Source organism: Sceloporus undulatus, chromosome 1 (genome assembly GCF_019175285.1).
Source record: "Sceloporus undulatus isolate JIND9_A2432 ecotype Alabama chromosome 1, SceUnd_v1.1, whole genome shotgun sequence".
NCBI lineage: Eukaryota > Metazoa > Chordata > Lepidosauria > Squamata > Phrynosomatidae > Sceloporus > Sceloporus undulatus.
In genome coordinates, this window is record NC_056522.1 from 316,036,654 (window position 1) to 316,058,773 (window position 22,120).

A 22,120-nucleotide genomic window follows, 5' to 3' on the forward strand; every position below is an offset into this window, starting at 1 on the left:
ATTAATCTTAATAGTGTAAATCTGGAATGGATGGTCCTTGTGATCTCTGTCAACTCTATGATTCTATTATTCTAGTGTTATTGTTTAACTTTTCTCTATTTTTTTATATCAACAATTCATGGTCTATGTCACAATCTGCTCCTATTCTTGTTTTTGCATAGAAAATGGAGCTTCTCCATCTTCTACTTCTGATTATATAGTCTATCTGATTTCTGTACTGACCATCAGCTGATGTCCCTATATACAGCCACCTCTTTGGTTGCTTGTGACTATGTTTGTGATTAACAAACTGTTGGCTGAGCAAAACTAAGTCAATCGCTCTCCTGCTTAATTTCTTTCCTTCAATCTTTGATTCTGATCTGTTTCCTTTATTTGCATTCTAACCATCTATGATTAACAAAAAGTCCTATTTTGGTGTGTGGTCAATTTCCCCCAGAGAGCCTGTGCTGTGTAGTGGTTGAGTGCTGGAGTACAATTCCAGACAGCAGGGTTCAAATCCCTCTCAGCCATGGAAAACCACTGGATAACTTTAGGCAAATCATATTCTCATGTTCCATTTCTTGTTTTACTATGTCTAACTTCTCCTGGTTCATGCTTCTCACATTATATTTTCTTATAATATGTGTTGTGCAGCTTCAGACTTTTCTCTTGCCTCTGAGCCCAACAACAGCTGGATGTCCGTTCAGCTTGAATCGAGTCAGGTCATTAGCCACAATGCTACTTGTAGTTGTCCTCTGCTGTATCCTAGACTTCATAGGGATTTCTTAGGCAATTAATAGTCAGAGGCAGTTTTGCCCATATACCTAATTAAGTAACCTCTCCTGGACCCACCTTCCCTACAAACCAATGCAAAACAATTACATACATTTACTCAGCTGTAACTGTTTTGTATTCATGGTTATGAACAATTGCCACAATTGTAACTCCCTCCTCCACTGCAATACCTACTTTACTACCATCCACTGCTTGGGGAGAAGGAGGTCTAATCTACTGAGGACTGGAGCGAGGTGAATTATGTTTTCAATATTTTGCTTAGGGAGGTTGGGCCAGGAAAGGTTACCTAGTTAAGCTGATACCAGGTTCCAATCATCATCATCATCATCATCATCATCATCATCATCATCATCAAATTTTATTTATATCCTACCTTTTCTGAAAGTTTGAGACTCAAGGTGGCTTTCAAATTAAAATGGTTGTAATATTGTTAAAAACCTACATCTAAAAATGTACATCTAAATGTACATCTAAAAAATTAGCTGAAATTCAGCCAAAATGGTGGCCAGAAGTGACATCACATCACTTTGGATATGCCAGAATGTACCAGTTCAGCCTGCTGGGGTGGGCACAGGGTGGAAAAATGGCCCCCAGCCTCAATGCAGTTTCCCACCCCTGCCCTAAAAGAAAGTCTTTGAGAAGTACAGGGAGACTAGTTGTTCTTGAACATTTTCATTGGATAATGACAAGAATTTGTTCCATAGGCAGAATTTATTCACAGTGGACCCTTGCTATCTGCTGAGGTTTGGTTCTAAGACCTCCTGTTGATACCAATATCCATGGATGCTCAAGTCCCATTCAGTACAACAGCAAACTAGTTTCCCTGTACTTCTGAATACAATGCATGAGAATAGTCTCGTTGTCTTAGTCTACTCTAAGATGTTTACATATATCAAATCAGTCATTCTTATAACATCAAATAGAAAACCACAGAGCATCCAATAGAACCCAAGTGTGAAAAAGTCATGTCTCAAGATGTTGTGAAATGATGTTTTATTATTAAAAAGCCCGATGCTTTTTTAATATTTTAAGGCCTCCTTCAGGGGGCAATAAAAAGTATAAAGAGCAACACATAAATGCATGTATATCAAACATCATAAATTATAGAAGCATGCAAATAATTCTACACTGCATTATAGCCTGTACATACTTAGTCAAAGAAAAGAGTCTGCCAGAAAAGAGTCCAGAGGGAGTCCCAGAGCCTGGTAACAGCTTCTGATGAATGAATCTTCAGTACAGCTTACTGGTAATGGAAAATATAGGCCCTAGATTTAATTCCCATACTGTTATTCTGTTCCATGTGGAACTGTTGCTGCTGTTCTTGTTAACCACCCTCAAGTCGGTCTCAACTCATGGCGACTCTGTGGATGAGACATCTCCAAGATTCCCTGTCCTCCATTGCTCTGCTCAGTTTCAGCAACTTCATACCTGTGACTTTCTTAATAGAGTCCATCCATCTGGCATGAGGCCTTCCTTTCTTTCTACTTCTCTCCACTTTTCCTTGCATAACTGAATCATATAATCATAGAGTTGGAGGAGACCACAAAAGCCATCTAGTCCAACCTCCCTGCCATGCAGGAACTCACAATCAAAGCACCCAGATGGTCAGGACAGATGACCATCCAGTCTCTGTTTAAAAACCTCCAAGGAAGGAGACTCTGCAATACTCCAAAGGAGTGTGTTCCACTGTCAAACAGCTCTTGCTAATGTTGAGGTGGATTCTCTCTTCCTGTAGCTTGCCTCCATTGTGACGGATCCTATTATCTGGAGCAGGAGAAAACAAGTTTATCTTCAACAGGTCACCCCAAATACTAACACAGGGTTATCACATTACTTTTTAGCTGTATCTTCTCCAGGCTAAATATACCTAGCTTCCTAAGTCTTTCCAAATCTTTCACCATTTTGGGCTTTTAGAAACTGTCTTTTCCAAAAAGTTGTGCCTTCTCATGATGTGGCCAAAGTATGGCAGCCTCAGTTTAATCATCTTGGCTTCCAGAAGATTTCTGGCTTGATCTGTTGTAGGACTCATCTGTTTGTCTTTTTAGCTGCCCACAGTATTCTCAGGACTCTTCTTCAGCACCACATCTCAAATGAGTTGATTTTCTTTCTGTCGGCTCTCTTAACTGTCCAGCTCTCACATCTATGCATGGTGATGGGAAACACAATGCCTTGGATGATTCTAACTTTAATGTTCAGTTGTATATTTTTATGCAGTAGGATCTTTTCTAGTTCTTTCATAGCTGCCCTCCCTATTTTTTGTCTTCTTCTGATTTCTTGACTGCAGTCCTCATTCTGATCAGTGTTTGATCTCAGGTATGAGAACTCTTTTACTATTTCTATTTCTTCGCTGTCTAGGTTGAATTTGTGTAAATTCCCTTTGGTCATTATTTTAGTTTTCTTTATGTTCAGCAGTAAGCCTGCCTTTGCACTTTCTTCCTTAATCTTCCTTAGTAGCTGTTCCAGGTCTGTGATATTTTCTGCTAGAACTATGGTATCATCTGTATATCTTAGTTTGTTGATATCCCTACCTCCTATTTTCACTCCTCCTTCTATGTCCAATCTTGCTTTTTCATTTAATATGTTCTGTTATAAGTTGAAGAGAAAGGGTGAAAGGATTCAGTCTTGTCTGACCCCTTTGCCAATTGGGAAGCATTCTGTTTCTCTATGTTCTGTTCTGACAGTAGTCTCTTGTGCTAAGTACAGATTCCTCATCAGGAGCTATTGCTACTAAGGATTAAAGTAGATGTTGTCTCATTGATATATATTGTCCTAACCCCAAATGTGAAATTCAGTGGGCCTTTCCCTTATGTGGGGGATCCGTTCTGCCCCCCCTCCCCACATAAGGGAAATACCACGTATGGTGGAGCCTCATTAAAAACAATGGGGCTCATGCCCGTGGTCTGGCGTGCGTGCCATTATTTCTTCTGGCCCACACTGTTGCTTCTTCCAGAGAGGCTTTCAGTGTATGCTGAAAGCCGTGTATGGCGTCCCTGCCTATGACACGGGCACATTGTATAACATGGAAAGTAGTGGGAGAGGGAGGAGATTTGGCAGGATGAGGCATAGACATGTTTAATTCCGTCTTCCTTACTTTAGCCATACAGGCTGGGGAAGATGGTAGTTGTAATCCAATAAGGAGGAAGTCAGATTGGTGAAAACTGGCTTAATCCCTCCCCTGCCTGCTGATTTGCCTTTGTTTGTGTCTTCTTCTTATTGTTGTTGTTGTTGTTGTGTGCCTTCAAGTCATTTCCAATTTATGGCGACCCTAAGGTTTTCTGGGGCTGTGTGACTCACCTGAGGCCATCTAGTGGGTTTCCTTGGCTGAGAGAGGAATTGAACCCTAGTTTCCAGAGTCATAATCTGTTGCTCAAACCACTACACCACACTGGTGTCTCCTTCCAGCTATAGTCTTGGTGGAAGTGGCATTTACACGGCCTGAGATGACATTTAAAGGAGAAAAACTGTTTTTTGTGGGAAAATTTAACCTCGTCTCACTTCCTTCAGCCCACTCACATCATCCTATGCAGTCAATATTAATGCCTTCCTGTTCTCAATGTGGGGTGTAGAGAAGGAGTATACCATATGTATACGCTTTCTGATCTTTCCGAAAAGCAGACGCTTAAAGGAACTTACAAAAGCATAAACACAATAATGCATCATTAAAATACTATTGGAGCCAGCATGGTTTTTGAGCATTGGACTATGACTCTGGAGGACAGAGTTTGAATTCCTGCTCAGCCATGGAAACCCACTGGGTCACCTTGGGCAAGTCACACTCTCAAAGGAAAAAAGCAAAAAAACAAAAAACAAAACCCTGAACTAATCTTGCCATGAAAAGCAAACAAATCAGGTAAATTGAGGTAAATTAAAGAGAAATGCTTTCAGTTGTCAATGAAACATACAAAAAGAAAGCAGGGACTCAGTTTCACATAGAGATATTTTGTGACCCAGTAGACTTCAAGAAATAGCATGCAGAAACAGGACACAACATCTGATTTTTAAAGAACTGGAAGATTTCACCTAGCACTGAAGATCACAGGCTTATATTTCTCTTGTAATATATAATGACTGGCTCTGAAAGGTTAGCCAAATCCACCAGTAAATAAGATTTGAACTGGCTGGAGATTTCCTTCTTCACAGATCAATTTCTTGCAGCATGTTTACTTGGATGTTTCATCAGACCTTGGAAAAGTTACTTTTTGGCCCACATTGCCTAAAATCCCCAGTTAAGGTGGCCAAATTCTCCTGGCTTTGGTCTCAGAATGTTCCACTGGGTTTACTTCCAAGTACTGTAACTTTAGATCACACAGGAGTGCAGCATTAACCACTAAGATGCATTAGCTCTCTGTTAGCATTACCTTGTAGCATTACCTAAGACTCTTGAAGTTACTTTATTTACAATGTTCAGTTAGAGACTCCCACCCCCAGTAATTCAGAATACCCACCAACCTATTTTATTTTCTGCATTTATAGTCTGTACTACTGCCAAATATAATGCTCAAAGTAGATAAAAATTATACCATATTCTCCAAAATTTCACATATTAAAATCAAGACATGTGTAGACAAACAGCATCAGAGTATGATCAAAATGTTATTAATGAGGAAGAACACACACATAGGGGTGTGTCTACATTGACAAAATAATCGTCCTCACCTTGTATTTTTCCAGTCCACAGTGACCCTGTTAATGCCACAAGCTGACATCTACAGAACCAGCTACACATGATCTCTGACAAACTCCCCCCACACTTACCCAGAATGCATCAGTCTATCAGTCAATAGCCCTTATTGTTTGTCTGTCAATGCATTGGATCCACTCTGAGAGTATACTTCTTCATTCAATCTCTTTTCCCTCTTTGCTGCCCCAGTGGGGAAGGGAAGGAATTGTAAGTGTAAACACACACAGGACAGAGAAGAATAAATAACATTTTATTTATATTTTATGTATGAAAATATTAAGGCATGAGATCAATAGTGAGGGGTTAGATTGGGTTAGATTCCTTCCCCCTCATCTGATTCTTGAGTGTGCTTTTATTATATATGATACAAGCCATAATCCCAAACCAGCATGGCACCAAGTTGAGGAAGGCTAACATACAAAAAAATGAAGGCATATTTGTGTGACAAATAAGAAGAAAGAGATATGGCCAGAATCCTGTTGGGCACTTATGAATATTTAACTTGCAGTTTGCATTCGTAACTGCTAGATATTCATTAAACCTATGTAGCCCCTAGTTTAGAGGCTACATTGCTGTTGTGTGCCTTAAAGTAGTTTCCAACTTATGGTGACCATAACATAGCCTGGGGTTTGCTTGGCAGGATTAGTTCAGAGGGGATTTGCCTTTACCTTCCTCTAAAGTGACTTGCTCATAGTCACCCAGTGGATTTCCATGGTTGAGCATGGATTTGAACCCAAAATCTTAGTCCAATGCTCAAACCACTACACTATGCTGGCTCTCATAGGGGCCAAGTAAGTGAAAGTCCCCCAAACCCCAGTTACCAGTAAGCTGCTGTCAGGATTGACAAGTGTCAATTCCTCTGTCAACCAAGAAGCAACTCACATTCCCACACATCCCCTCATGCAAGTGACCGCTGGTGTGAGGGGGATTTGTGAGAGGGGTCTGCCTGTCACACTAGAGATGGCTCGCAGAAGGGGGTGGGAAGATCAGGCAGTTGTATCTTGATTGAGAGGGGAGCAAACCCCTGTCAGTCCTAGTGGCTACTTAGCAGTAAGTGGGGTTTAATGGGCTGAAATCCACTACATAACACCATAGTTATGGACCTGCGTAGTACATAACGATAATAACAGGAATCCACCATGTGTCTTTTACAAATGTTGTTTTACTTGGCATTATAAAAAATTAGTGTCAGTTTTCAAGAATTCGCTCCTTTCCCAGTTTCTCCATAGATACATTGTCAGGTGGCTTAGTACATTATTCTTAATCTCTCTCAGATTTTCCAGCTAAACAAATGCCCCGTCAGACACCTCACATTCTAATAAAACAAGAAATAAAAGCCATTTGCAAAGCATGCTTGACTCCTTTGCTTACATATTGTATCACTGGCAGTTTCTCTGTGTGAGTCTATAGTTCTTACCAAACATACAGCAGTGATTCATTTATGAGTCTTCCTTAGCTCAGTAACAAAATTATATATTTATATCTATTTTATGAAGTACAAAATTGGTATCATGTGAAATTTTAAAAAGCTGAACACCAAAACCTGTCTCCAGAAGTTAAAGGTCTCCTTGGTGCTTGCATGACAACCTCTTCTTCAAGCACTCTGCTGAACTCAGCACAGATAATTCTTTCTTTTTCGGCAGGCAGCTAGGTGAAGAAAATCACAGGGCAGACCTCTGACTCTCCATCCTGCCTTGAGAGGAGGAGGGAAAGAAATAAACATATTATTATTATTATTATTATTATTATTATTATTATTATTATTATTATTACCCAGCTTTTTGTGCAGGGCCTACCTGACCCTCATCTTCTAGTCTCCAGTATATTATAGCAGCTGCAACACAAACTCAGAGATTCTCAAATTAATTGAGGGCATGTCTCCATGGACTATTTGCAGAGGTTCTCTACCAGGACGGATGGGACTTTCTCAAAAGGGAGATACAGTTCCAGTGAGAAAGAAAAACGGGAGGTGTCTCAAGAAACCAGGATGGATGACTAAGGAACTTTCAACCGAGCTAAGTTTGAAACGGAACATGTATAAGAAATGGAAAAAGGGGGAAATCACAAAAAAGGAATTCAAAGAAATAGCAGGCATGTGTAGGGGTAAAGTCAGAAAAGCTAAAGCACAGAATGAACTCAGGCTTGCTAGAGAGGTTAAGAACAATAAAAAGGGCTTTTTTGGATATGTCCGCAGCAAAAGGAAGAAGAAGGAAACGGTAGGGCCACTGCTTGGAGAAGATGGCAAAATGCTAACAGAAGACAGAGAAAAGGCAGAATTACTCAACACCTTCTTTGCCTCAGTCTTCTCAGAAAAGGCAAAGGGTGCTCAACCTGAGGATAATGGAGCAGAGGACAGGATAGGGGCATTTCAGTACAGAATAAGTAAAGAGATAGTAGAGGAACACCTTATTAATCTAAATGAATTTAAGTCTCCGGGACCAGATGAACTCCATCCAAGGGTATTAAAAGAACTGGCAAATGTAATATCGGAGCCATTGGCAATAATCTTTGAAAACTCCTGGAAAACAGGAGAGATCCCAGCAGACTGGCGGAGGGCAAACGTTGTCCCCATCTTCAAAAAGGGGAAAAAAGAGGATCCCAACAATTATCGTCCAGTTAGTCTGACATCAGTACTAGGAAAGATTCTGGAGCAGATCATTAAACAGAGAGTCTGTGAACATCTAGAAGGCAATGCCATAATCACAAAAAGTCAACATGGGTTTCAGAGAAACAAGTCATGCCAGACAAACCTAATCTCTTTCTTTGATAAAATTACCAGCTTGGTAGATGAAGGGAATGCTGTGGATATAGTATATCTTGATTTCACTAAGGCCTTTGACAAGGTTTCCCATGACATTCTTGCAAACAAGCTTGTAAAATGTGGGCTAGACAAAGGAACTGTTAAATGGATCTGTAATTGGTTGACCGGCCGAACCCAAAGGGTGCTCAACAATGGCTCCTTTTCATCCTGGAGAAAAGTGACCAGTGGGGTCCCACAGGGCTCTGTCCTGGGCCCGGTGCTATTCAACATCTTTATCAATGACCTGGATGACAGAATTGGGAGCATACTTATCAAATTTGCAGATGACACCAAATTAGGGGGAATAGCTAATACCCCAGAGGACAGGATCAAGATTCAAAATGACCTGAATAGACTAGAAAGCTGGGCCAAAGCTAACAAAATGAAATTCAACACGGAGAAATGTAAGGTATTGCACTTAGGGCGGAAAAATAAAATGCACAGATATAGGATGGGTGACACCTGGCTGAATGAAACTACGTGTGAAAGGGATCTAGGAGTCCAAGTAGACCACAAGTTGAACATGAGTGAACAGTGTGATGCGGCAGCTAAAAAGGCCAATGCTATTTTAGGCTGCATCAATAGAAGTATAGTGTCTAGATCAAGAGAAGTAATAGTGCCACTGTATTCTGCTCTGGTCAGGCCCCACCTAGAATATTGTGTCCAGTTCTGGGCGCCACAATTCAGAAAGGACATTGAGAAACTGGAGCGTGTCCAAAGGAGGGCGACAAAAATGGTGAAAGGTCTGGAAACCATGCCCTATGAGGAACGACTTAGGGAGCTGGGGATGTTTAGCCTGGAGAAAAGAAGGTTAAGAGGCGATATGATAGCCCTGTTTAAATATTTGAAGGGATGTCATGTTGAAGAGGGAGCAAGCTTGTTTTCTGCTGCTCCAGAGAACAGGACCCGGAGCAATGGATGCAAGCTGCAGGAAAAGAGATTCCACCTGAACATTAGGAGGAACTTCCTGACAGTAAGGGCTGTTCGACAATGGAATGCACTCCTTCGGAGGGTGACAGAGTCTCCTTCCTTGGAGGTCTTTAAACAGAGGCTGGATGGCCATCTGTCAGGGATGCTTTGATTTGGATTTCCTGCATGGCAGGGGGTTGGACTGGATGGCCCTAGTGGTCTCTTCCAACTCTATGATTCTATGATTCTATGATTCTATGATCTTCACATTGCCCTGTCCACACCGAGCAGGCCCAAAGGCCTAATTCAACCACCCAAGCCATCCCTCCCTTAATCCACTTTTTCAAAAACCTACCTTTTGCTCTGGATCTTTCCAGAAAATCTGGAGCACTATGCAGTGGTGCCTGGATGCTATGAATACATACATCCTGTTGTGCTGCCCAGCACCAGTGCTGGTGCCACTGGCTTGAGATCACAATGAGGTGCCCAGCCATGTGATTGATGCTGGATATCTCATTTTCAAAGAAGGATGTGCAGGTAATGGGGAGGGGGATTTGGGCCATCTTGGAAGCATCCTGGAGTATTTTGGCCAGTGTAGACTGCCTTGAGTCTGTGGCAGTTACTAGGCTGAGGCCCTTTAGAAGAATGAAGTAGGTAGAACAGGCAAACAAGGGCAGCAAGATATACAGCTATTATTAAGTTTGTTTCTTGGATGTTATTCAAGACAGTGTTGTAAATAAAATGCAGGTACAACAGCATCATAAATAATACACAGGAAAAAGCTCTCCTGGTTTTGAGCAGCCATTTTGTGATGATCTCACCTTGTATTATTCCTTACTAGAATAATAGAATCATAGAGTTGGAAGACACCGCAAGGGCCATCCAGTCCAACTCCTTGCCATGCAGGAAATCTAAATCATTGTACCATAACAACAACAACATTAATAAGAGACCTTCAGCTCTTTTTGTTCTTTTTATTTTTTCATTCCTTTCCTTCTTTCTTTTTTGTAATGAAAGGTATACAAGGCAACCAACTGTGTGTTTAGGGAACAGGCAGGATGGCTAGATGTCCTTGTTAAGGAAAAAGCAACATGGGACATACAGTAGAGAAATAAAACTTGTATGTGAGAGTCAGAGTGACTCAGCAGAAGCCAATAGAGAACCACACAGGTGTGAATGGTAAGACAATTAACAAGTGCTGAATGCCAAGGACAAGAATTGCAAAGTGGATAATTGAACACACCTGACAATTGTTAAGTGGTCAAGGCTGAGATGATGAAATCATTAATTGTGGGATGAACAAAGAGAACCAATGGGAATGATGTACACGCCTACTGGGTGGAAACAGACCACAGTAGGTCGTGCCATGATATGGCTATAATAAGGACTATACATCCCAATGCATGTTGTGGGTAGTAGTGGATTGTTGTGTGGATTGGAGAGAGAGGAGTTGAGTATTGTTTGGAGCTGTATATAGTAGAATAAAGTAGATCTTTTATATAAGACTACTGAGTTGTCTGGTGTCTTGGGTGAAGCTACAAGAACCAGCAGGACCCTGGTGAAGACTTCTGTGGAGGCAAGAGTGAGAAGGCTTGGAGAGTTTGTCGGGGTCTTCAGCCTGTTCTCTGCAACTCTTGCAAAGATACAACAACTGGCCAAAACTGGTCAGCGTGGTGCACAACCAGGTGGTGAGTTCCAGGCCAGGTGAAGAGCCACAACTCCCATCATCCCTGACAGTCCTCACTGCAAAGGAGCACAAGCCTCCACAAAACATAAGACATTTAAGAAAACTAAAAGATAAAAACACTAATATAAATGTAATTTCATGCTTTTTATTCATGCTCAACCTGGAGGACATTTTAGAATTCTTCCTGGACATAAGGCTGAAATGTAGGACATATCCTGAAGTATTTTGGAAAAGGGATAATCTCATCCTTCTACAAATAATATGTGAGTGGAAGCTAGAGGGAGAAGGTAACTATGAGGGGAGTGCAAAATGAGTTATTTGGCATCCAGTAAGCATTCTGCTCCCCCCTCCCGCCACAAATCCCTCCAGTCTCCAAAGCTGCAGAGAATGAGCCGCTGACAAGAATACATGTTGTGTTTGCATTCCTTTGGTAATTTTGCCTGCCCCTTTTCTTTGGATGCTGCCCTAAGGTATATTTCTATATGATAGTGAAGTTTCCTGTTACCGCAGTGCTAGAAATTTGGGAACAGAAGGAAGCTTCCATGGGAATGTGAACCTTCAAGTTGCCTACCATATTATTTTCTTTAACAAGGAATATTCAGAGGTAGTTTTGCCAGTTCCTTCCTCTGAAATATAGCCTTTAGCACCTGGTATTCATAGGCAGCCTTCCTTCCAAGTACTAACCAGCGCTGCCCCTGCTTAGCTTCCAAAATCAGATAGAATGGGGGGGGGGTAAATACTTATCTACTGGGCAATGCTCTCATTCCCACCCACCCCAACTACACTGGGAGACTGGAATTGCTGGCTATAATGGCCGCTCCTACCTACCAAATGTTACTGCTTTGTACAGAATTGATACCCGTACCTTGTATTCACAGTTTTTTTCATGAATGTGAGATTAGTGCATACTTAGTGATCTAATTAGAATAGAGTGGACATTCCTCTGACAAATCCTGTAGCACTCCCCCAGGACAACATGGGTATAATAGGGTCTTATCCTTCATTAGTGTCTGATAAATCTCTGAACCCTTTTCAGAGAATTAGTTGGCACATGGCAATATTGTAATGCTCTCTCCATTATCCGCCTTTTGTTCAACAGCCTAAATTTAAGCATTGCAAGGCCTCACCCAAACTTACTTTTCTCAGATTTTTCAGGGATTTTTCACTGTTGGCTTAGTAACTATATTGCCCACATTTTCCTCTCGAAGGATGCTCTATATCCTTCAGCAACAGAAGTGAACAATCTTCAAAATTACAGTGAGATTAAGGCTTGTACATGCAGTTTGCCTTGGATCAGCAGAGGTTTGCAAAAGTAAAATAGACACTTTTGTAACACACAGTAATTTTCCCATTGAAGCATGAGTTCTGAAAAGGGCAGCCAAGCGATCAGAAGAGGTCAATGGCTCTGTTATGGTGTGGAACAAACAAACATAAAGGAATAAAGCCACGCCACTAACACCATAACATGCTTAGAGGTGGGATGGATGAATTCACAAAGGTTTGATGGCCTTTTCTAAATCAGATGTTTCGATGATTGGACCCTGCAAATACCTCACATTTATTGAGGCAAGTCCAGTATAACGTGCAAAGTTAAATGACTGTCCTTTCTTCTGACCTTTTTGTGTGTGTGTGTGTGTGTGTGTGATAATGGATACGAACAAAGAATCACAACTGAGTGAATGCAACAAAGCCCTTTAAAAACAATAGGTTTATTATGGCATCAGATTTTGCAGATATAGTCCACCGGGGTCTAGTATTATCATCAACTTGGTAGAAATTTTGGGGAAGGGGCATTTTCCAGGTTCCTGACTGCTTCATTTATCACAGGTGATCAGCTTATGACCTTCCAGATCTTTTTCAACTGTAACTCCCACTGTCTTTTATACCCCACATTTCTCCCAAATGGGATTCAGTGTGACTCACAATAGAAGTGAAAACAATATTAAGTTAAAACAATAGATAATACAATGGTTAAAAATCAATTAAATAAACATCATAATTTTTTTAAAAATGTATTTTAAAGTACTTTAAAAGACACTTAAAACAGAATAATGTTGATGGAGGTACAGCAGCCCCTAATTAAAAGACCTTCTGAATCAGCCAGTTAACTGTCAAAGGTTTGGGTAAATGAGAAATTGGAACACTTAATAAGGAAGGTCAAAGATGAAAGTGCAAAGGCAGGTCTGATGTTGAACATAAAGAAAAAAAATAATAATGACCACAGAAGAAATACACAAATTCAATCTAGACAATGAGGAAATTGAAATAGTTAAAGAATTCCCACATTGGAATCAAACATTGATCAGAATGGAGAGTGCAGGCAAGAAATACGAAAAAGACTAGGAATCGGAAGGGCAGCTATGAAAGAACTGGAAAAGATACTGCAGAACAAAGACATACAACTGAGCACTAAAGTCAGGCCATTGTGTTCCCAATTACCATGTATGGATGTGAGAACTGGACAGTTAAGAAAGCAGACAGAAAGAAAATCAACTCATTTGAAATGTGGTGCTGAAGAAGAGTACTTAGGATACCATGAACAGCCAAGAAGACAAACAAATGGGTCCTAAAACAGATCAGACCAGAGCTCTCCTTGGAAGCAAGATGATCAGGTTGAGACTATCATACTTTGACCACATAATGAGAAGACACAGATCACTAGAAAAAGCAATAATGCTAGGAAAGATAGAGGGTAGAAAAAAGAGAGGAAGATCACAAACCAGATAGATAGACTCAGTCAGGGGCTTTATGGATAAGGGCCTGCAGGATCTGGGCAAGGCAATGGAGGATAGGGATTCTTGGAAATGTCTCATTCACAGGACTGCCATGAGTCGGAGTTGATTCAAGCGCAGCTGACAACAACAACAAATGTCAGCATGGTGCAGTGACTTGAGCATTCAACTAGGGCTCTAGAGACCAGGGTTTGATTCCCAGCTCAGCCATGAAACACACTGGTCTCTTTCACACTACACAATTATAGCATTTTGATCCTACTTTAATTACCACGGACACATCATACAGAATCCTGGAATTTGCAGTTTGGTGTGGCAATGGTGTAGTGGTCTGAATGTTGGACTATGGCTCTGGAGACCAGGATTCGAATCCCAGCTCAGCCATGTAAACCCACTGAGCGACCATGGGCACGTCACATGCTCTCATCCCCAGGGGAAGGCATTGGTAAACCTCCTTTGAATACATTTTGCTAAAAACAACGTATGGTCGGTTGAGAAATGATTTGAAGACACACAGCAATGGCAAGAACAAATATCCAGCAGAAGGCCATGACCAATCTCCTCAGAATAAATGTTTTCAAGAAAACCCTATGATAGTGTTGCTGTATGTCAGTGTCGACTTGAAGGCACTTAGCAACAACAACTTTTGGTTTGTATCTTTGTAGTCAAATGCAGATATTCCTGAAATGCTATGGGCCTCCAGGGACCTCATCATCCATAGGAAAACATCCCTGGGTAAGTACTATACCCCTGAAGTATTTTGCTGCTTGGGGAGAAATGGGGAGTGTCCAATGTCATGATGGAATTGCCTTTAAGGCATCCTTTCAGTGCTTACAGTGGGGAAGAAGACCTACGCCTCTGCAGGTTACCCATCTGCTATTGTATTGGCACTTTAGACAAATGATGAAAAGCCTATTAGCCTAAGACAATTCATCATTAATGGGATAATCAATGCGAGAGTAATAGGAGCAAAGGATTGACTGGCCAATTAACTGGCAAGGGCCCTCTCTTGCAGCAAGAAAGAATGGCTTTTCCGTGGCTCTCACAAAGCCTTTTCTGACTTATCAGAAGAGAAGATAATTTTAATCACACAGAGATCCTTCTGGGAATCTCTCTCCATTCCTTCCCCAAGAAAAACAGTGTGGAGGCTACTCAGCTAAAACGCAGAAGCCAAGCAAGCAAAGGTTGCTAGTACCTCCCAGTGGTGACTTTGATGCTTGCAATTACATCCCTTCCTGACTAGAGCAAACTATCTCAGAGGTAATATGTGAAATATTTAATAATGTTTGTTTAATTGTTTAATATGTGAAATGTTTAATGTTTGTTTAATCTGTGGAATATATGTTGTTGGATTGAAAATCCCATCAGTCTTAAGCAGCTTAGTCAGTGATGAAGAACCATAGGAGTTATTATTATTATTATTATTATTATTATTATTTATTAATTTATTTATATAGCACTGTTGCTGTCCAACAATTTCTGGAGAGCCACACATTCTCCTTTTTGGATTCATGAGCTGAAATGATGGGACAAAAGATACAAACAAATGGAATTAAAAGAAGAAGAGGATTAATACAAATTCAGCAACATTTACTGCAATGTATTTCCATAGTCGTTATAGTCGCTTGATGAGATGACAATAATTGTCAAGTTTGTATGTAACAAATTCAGTCTGTATAATAACTTCAAAAAGCGCTAACAATTATCTTTAAAAAGTTTCTGTTGTTATTAAATTGTTTAGGATGAATATCTATAAAGTGCTATAAAATAAGTTTTACTTACTCTTCTCCATTATACAACACAAGCATACCTCAGTTAACAAAGCCTCTGACAGAGAAGCTCCTTTTTACAAAGTTGTTTTATGCTTGCCAGCTCCCCACTTTTTTTGCTTCTCCTCTGTGTAGCTGGGAGTATTTTAATTTTTTTTACTAGCATTAACATTGGGAGAATAGCAAGTGAAGGCAAACATATGCTTTCAGTGTGGGATTGTGGTAGCATGTATGCATTAAACAATGCATTAAAATGTGAGAAGGGAAAGAACAAGATTCTGCTCTAGGCAATCTTACTGTAGTCATGTGTACCTGCCTAGGGAACCTGGTGGCGCAGCAGTTAAATGCTAGTACTGCAGCCACAAGGTTGTGAGTTTAATCCCAGTCCCAGAGCTCCAAGGTTTAGTCAGCCTTCCATCCTTTCATAGGCCAGTAAAATGAGTACCCAGCTTGTTGGGGGCAACTGGCCTACAGATTGTAAACTGCTTAGAGAGTGCTGAGTTCACTGATAAGACATATGTCCATGCAACCTTTTATATATTGGCCAAACATTTATGTATAATCGAGCATAAAACTTGCATTAGGAACCAGCACAGAGATACTCCCTTAGGAGAACATTTTTATAACAAAAAGTATAGCCCTGATTCTTTAAGATTTTTTTATTATTGAATCCATTCAACAGCATCAATTTCACAATTTAGATCTCCACAGAGAGATCTTACAGAGAGAGGTTTTCTGGATATTCAGATTAAATACTATTTTTCCTAGTAGTTTAAATGATCAATACAATTACAGTAGCTATTTATAAAGTAGCTCAAGATATACACGAACAAAACAGATATAGGTAATGTCAGTCAGGCTGTTTTAAAAACTACTTTAAATCCTCTCCCTATGCAACTGCTACCCATGGTCTCTAATTAGGAAAGCAGGTCACCTCAGTTTTAAATCTTTCTGTGAGTTGTCTCATTAAAAAGTAAGTGGAAACAAATGGCGGTAAGCTATCTCCTTGAAAAACCAAGCCTTTGGAACTCTTATTTCTCAAATTCATTTTGAAAGTAGCTGACTTGTATTTGAATTGTGGACATTACCTTATTAATTTCTGATTGTTCCCTTGATGATTTAAGTTTTAGAGATGGGATATCTTACATTATGTTTACCTTTCAATATTTTTAATGTATGGTCATTTTCAAGATGGTTTATACAGTTTCATTGTTCCACTGGATGTTTAAAATTATATTGTTGTAGTAAATACATGCAATTTATTGTTTAATATTTTTTTACATTATTGTTAAATAAGTAAATAAGTATTCACAAGTACTAAATTTTCCTGGTTATTCTTTTTTGTCATTCAGTTTAGAGATCTTCTACATTTCCCTGTTAGTGATGCCCTCACATTTGGTGGCAGTGGGAGGATAAGTGGAAGCCCTCAGAGGCTGCACCCCAAAGAACATGCTCCTGCAATAAAGAAGAAAAGAAAAGAAAAGAAAGCTATCAAATTAGACTCTTAGATGGCATTGGGGGCATTTTGAAATTTCTTTTTACTCTGGGAGTGTCCAAATATGTTTGAAATATCCTCTGTACTCCTAGAGATCATTTGGGGGCATTTTGGAGCACCTAAGAATCCTGGGGTAGTACATGGCCCACAGGCTGCACTTTACTCACCCCAGTCTACCTGAGATCTACCTGCACTTTACTCGTCCAGTCTACGCAGTACACCTTTAAGCAACATTGGCGCTATGATGGCAGTGTAGAAGGGCTGGAGAAACACAGACGTTCACTTTCAGGTTGCAGCAATGCAACTGCAGTAAACAATGCAATAAGGCTTAAAGCTGAAAAAGAATGGGATTCTATGCTAGCTAACCCTTCTGTAGTTATGTGTTCTGGCCTACTTCAGGCAAGATAATCTGCAGCTGCCTCCAGAATTCATTATTCAGCATGAATAAACAGCAAAGCAGAAAAAGGGAAAGCAGATGTGCTTGCCTTACCAGCTACTCCTAGCATGTTAAAAAAGCATAGATCTACAAGTCTGACCACCAAAATGGAAATCAGAAGTAAAATAGAAACTGGTGAAAGAAAAATCATCCCTGGATTAATTTTGGAAGACAGTTTTAAGCTGTCTTTAGAAAGCTCAAAATACTTTTTTTTTACTTACACGAGGCTCACCTGACCTGGTTGTTTGTGGTAAAATGTTTGCTGAAACATGTTGAACTGCTCTGTCCTTTTTGGAGTGTAGGAACCTATCCCTATTCTTTGTGTATTATTTCTCCCTCTGGTATGACATTTTCTGTAAAAGCGGTCATGCCCAAGAGCACGTCTACTTCATTAACTAATATACATATCTCAACATCTGTTTCAGGGATGGGCAAAAGCTAAACTGGGATCTACTAGTTAATCTGTTTGTGATTTGCAGTAGATGAGAAAGGAATCCCACCTGTCAGTGGCTGAATGACAGAGATGCTCCACAGGGAAACAGAAAAAGGGAAAGCCATGTGTGTTGCTTTGAGTCCACTGGAGGAAAGGCAGGATAGAAGTGTAAGTACTGTGCACTGATGGATTGCAGGGTCTGAGTGAAATACAAAATAGAGCCCACAAGTCCATTTTTTATTTTATTGGTGTATTACATATTCCAAAAAGGAGCTCCAATTACAATTAATCAAAATCTATCGCAATTAATCACAATATACTACATTTCTTCTTTTCTTGTATGTGTATCTGTTCCTCTACCTCACCCTCTCTAATCCAGCTGGATGGAAATAATACAATATATCTCCAGTCTGGAGAAGGTCATGCTTATTAAACTATTTTCAATGCTCCCTGTTCCGTTGTTGTTGTTGTTATTATCTTATATCCCACCTTTCTCCCAATATAGGGACTATAGAAGGCAAACAACAAATATAAAACAATGCAATTTAAAACAGTACAACAATATTAAAATACATAAATATAAAAATTTAAAAACAATTAAACAATTTTAAGAGTTAAAAAAATTGTAGGTTAGAATATAACATGTTAAAAAACAAATAATTAAAATGTAGGTATATAGCGCAACATTAAAAACCTAGTCCTTATCAGCTTAAAAGGCCTGACTGCACAATAATTTCTTCCTGGTGTCGGAAGGACAGCAGGGATGGAGCCATCCTGGCCTCTCTAGGCAGGGAGTTCCAATGCTTGAGAGCAGCCACTGAGAAGGCCCTCTCTTGTTCCCACCTAACGCGCCTCAGAGGATGGTTGGGCAGAGAGAAGCAGTGTTACCAATTTCCAGGGAATTTCCTGGAATCTGAGGAATTTACTTAATTTCTTTCTGGGGATTTTGACTGAATAATAATACAGTTGGTCCTTCCCTTACGTGGGTGATCCGTTCCAGACCCCACCTCATAAGAGAAACAATGGGGCTTGTTCCCACAGCATATAATCGCCGCGCGCCCCATTGTTTCTTCCAGGGCACGGGAGAAGCCTTTCCGGCTTGGCTTCCAGCATATGCTGGCAGCCATGTACAGTATAGCACGCCCGCATATGATGTGGGTGCACTGTAATAAATATTGGGGAGTTCCGGGGATTTGGGATTTTGGTAAAACATTCCAGGGAATATCTTCAAGGCTTGTTGGCAACACTAGAGAGAAGGGTTTCTCCTGATGATCTCAATTCTCTGGGGGGCTCACACAGGGAGATGGCTTTGTTAACCAGGCTTCCAGAGTAGATAAATCATCTGTTAATATAGTAGGTGCTGTAAAGAGATTTCAGACTAGTTTTGACACTTATTCTATACTTTAATTTAAATAAATTCTATATTTATTTATTTGTTTATTTACATCCTGCCTTTCTCCCAGCATGTCCAAGGCATTGTACAACCTTTTCAAAGCACAGTACGATTAACTTAAGTTACCCAAGTTATTATTTTTATACCAAACTATATCAATAATACACAATGAGATAGTGCTTGAAAAGTGGAAAATTGAGATTTCTAAATAATTTTGGAATGAGAACAATCAGAGAGTAACATTTTAAAAGTTTACAAGACACTAAAGACAGAGGAGGCTTTGGACTTCCAGATCTTATATTATCATTTTAGTTGCTCGATGTGGCTAAGAAAATGGGCAATACTAAAAAAAAAAATGGATTATTACAATTAGAAGGGGAAGAGTTAAGACATGGCTGTCATGCTATTTGATGGTACAGCAAGGAAATAGAGGCTTTAATAACTTTTATGTAAGAAGAATATTTCTAAAAGCATGGAAGACAAATAAACAAAGATGTTTTCCAGAGTACCATTGTGGATTTCACTGCACAAAGCATTTTATAAGAAAGAAAACATTTAAAATAATAATTGGATTATTTACAGTGATATGCTTATCTTCAGAGGAAAACCATTTAAAATTAAAACTGAAGAAGAGCTAATATGGAGAGAATTACTTGCCACTGGCTGTTGTATAGGTAACAGAGAGAGAAAATGAAGATAGAGATAAAATTACACGGCATAGAGGTGAAAATGACAGATCTAAAAAAGTGCTCATTACAGAAAATCAAAAGATTTTATTGAAAATTTATACAATTTATACAAGTCTTAACATGCGATAGAGAGAATGATATAGTGAAAGAATCAATGATTAAATGTGCACAAAACATTGGCTACAACATAGATTTAGATAAATGGGAGAAAATGTGGAAAGAAATAATGAAATACACATCCTGCCATACCATAAAAGAAAACCTCTACAAAATGCATTTTAGGTGATATCTCACACCAGAAAAAAATGTACAATCAAATTGATAATAAATGTTGGAAGTGCAGAGTAGGTTTGGGGACTTTTTGCCATTCATGGTAAAAAGTTCCCAAACCTACTCCACACTTCTTGTGAAGGCAAAAAAATATTGGAACTGTATACACCAAATGATTGCGAAAGTACTTAATATAAAAATCCAGATACTGTCTGAAATGTGTCTGTTAGGAATAACTGATAATGGAACTGACAAAAAAATGGAAAGAATTATATTTTATATGACAAGGTTTGCTAGGATTATATATGCTCAGAACTGGAAGAGCCATATAATACCAGCAACTGATGACTGGATTCTGAAATTAATAGACATACCTTTTGAAGAGGAAAAGTTTAGCTCAATTTGTAAATAACTGGGAATGTGTTTTGAGAAATATAAGTAATATTTGGTGTAAGCTTGCTACTGTTGGCTTTATAGACAAAGGCTGTGACAGCGTAGTGTATATAATGCAGATATATAAAAGTCTTTAAATTAGGATAGAATCAAGTTAAAACTAACAAGAGACTGTATGACTGCATGGTTATATAACCAAGTCCTCCTAGACTGGAAGTCAAGGTTCTGAGAAAGAGATTTTGAAATGCAATACAAGTGTAAGTGATTGAGATTTACTTCTGTATTGCTTTCTTTGTTCAGAAATAAAAAAGGAAGCAAAAAAAGCACAATACAATTAAAAACACAATACAAAAGTGAAAACACAATTAAATTAAATTTCTTTTTAAAACCCACAAGTTAAAAACAGTTACAACAGCTTTAAAAACAAGTGAAAATATAAATAAAAGATGTGTAAAAACATTTAAAAAGTTAAAACACTACTTTTTCCTAACCTTGAGCAGATTCATGACACCATTAACATGGAAGATAACTGCTGCCATTGATTAAATCAATTAAAATTTAATTTTCTTTCAGTACACAACCACTTGCCATCAATATTTGTGGCCTTCATTTGTCACTCATGTTATAAACTTGTTAGGATTTTCAGTTTGCAGTTTAAGTCACCCATAGTCATTTCGTATACAATCTATAGCTTAGAAAAGTTCCTTCATAGACAGCAACTCTGAGAATTTCTCAGTTGGCACAATCAGTCTCAGAGCTGTAATCGAAAAACATGGACGACAAAGAAAAGCATAACCTTTTGCTGGTCTCAACCATTTCTCTGCCAAATGAAGGCTGTCAGGGAGCATGGAAAGCTAATGTATATGAAGAAGCCAATAACTCCCGCTTCCTGAGATTATCTCATCAGGAGGAAGACACCATGTTGCACAATGTGACAGACTGGCAGAGGCATACTTTCCAGAAGGGATCAAGATTCAGTCAGCTGTAACAACGACAACATCTGTGCCTGGCCTTAAAAGGATACCTGTGCATGAAAAATCCTGCTGAAGAATAGTTAGTTAGGCATCAAGCCATACATTTCAAAATTTCTGCAAGGAATTGGGTAAAACAGGGCAAGTGGGACATGAATTATGAAGTTTCAGAGACCACTTCCTCACATTAGAGACCACAGGTGTTGAAAACCTATTATCCTTGCCCAAATTAAGGAGAAACATAAAACTCTGTTGGCATTTTAATAATAAATAAATACATAAATAAATAAATAAATAAGGCGAGATTACATCCGATAAAATAGATACAAATTACAAATACAAGGATACAATCAATAAAATACTAACATTATTAATAAAATTACATAACAATCATAGCAAACATGGCAGTCATAATCAAAGGAGTGGAACACTTCATTTAATAAGGCTCCTATACAGGGTCGGGTGGGTTTGCTGTTGGTTTGATGGGCTGATTTTATATTTGCTTTTCTCTCAGTGGGTTCCAACACAAACGGGGGGGGGAAAAACCTTCCCTGAAGCAAACACAATATTAAAACAGAACCAAAAGGCAAATAATTAAACTATCATGTTAAAACAATGCAGCTTGACACCATTTTAACTGCCATGGCTCAGTGTTATGGAATCCTGGGATCTCTGACACAGAAGGTTA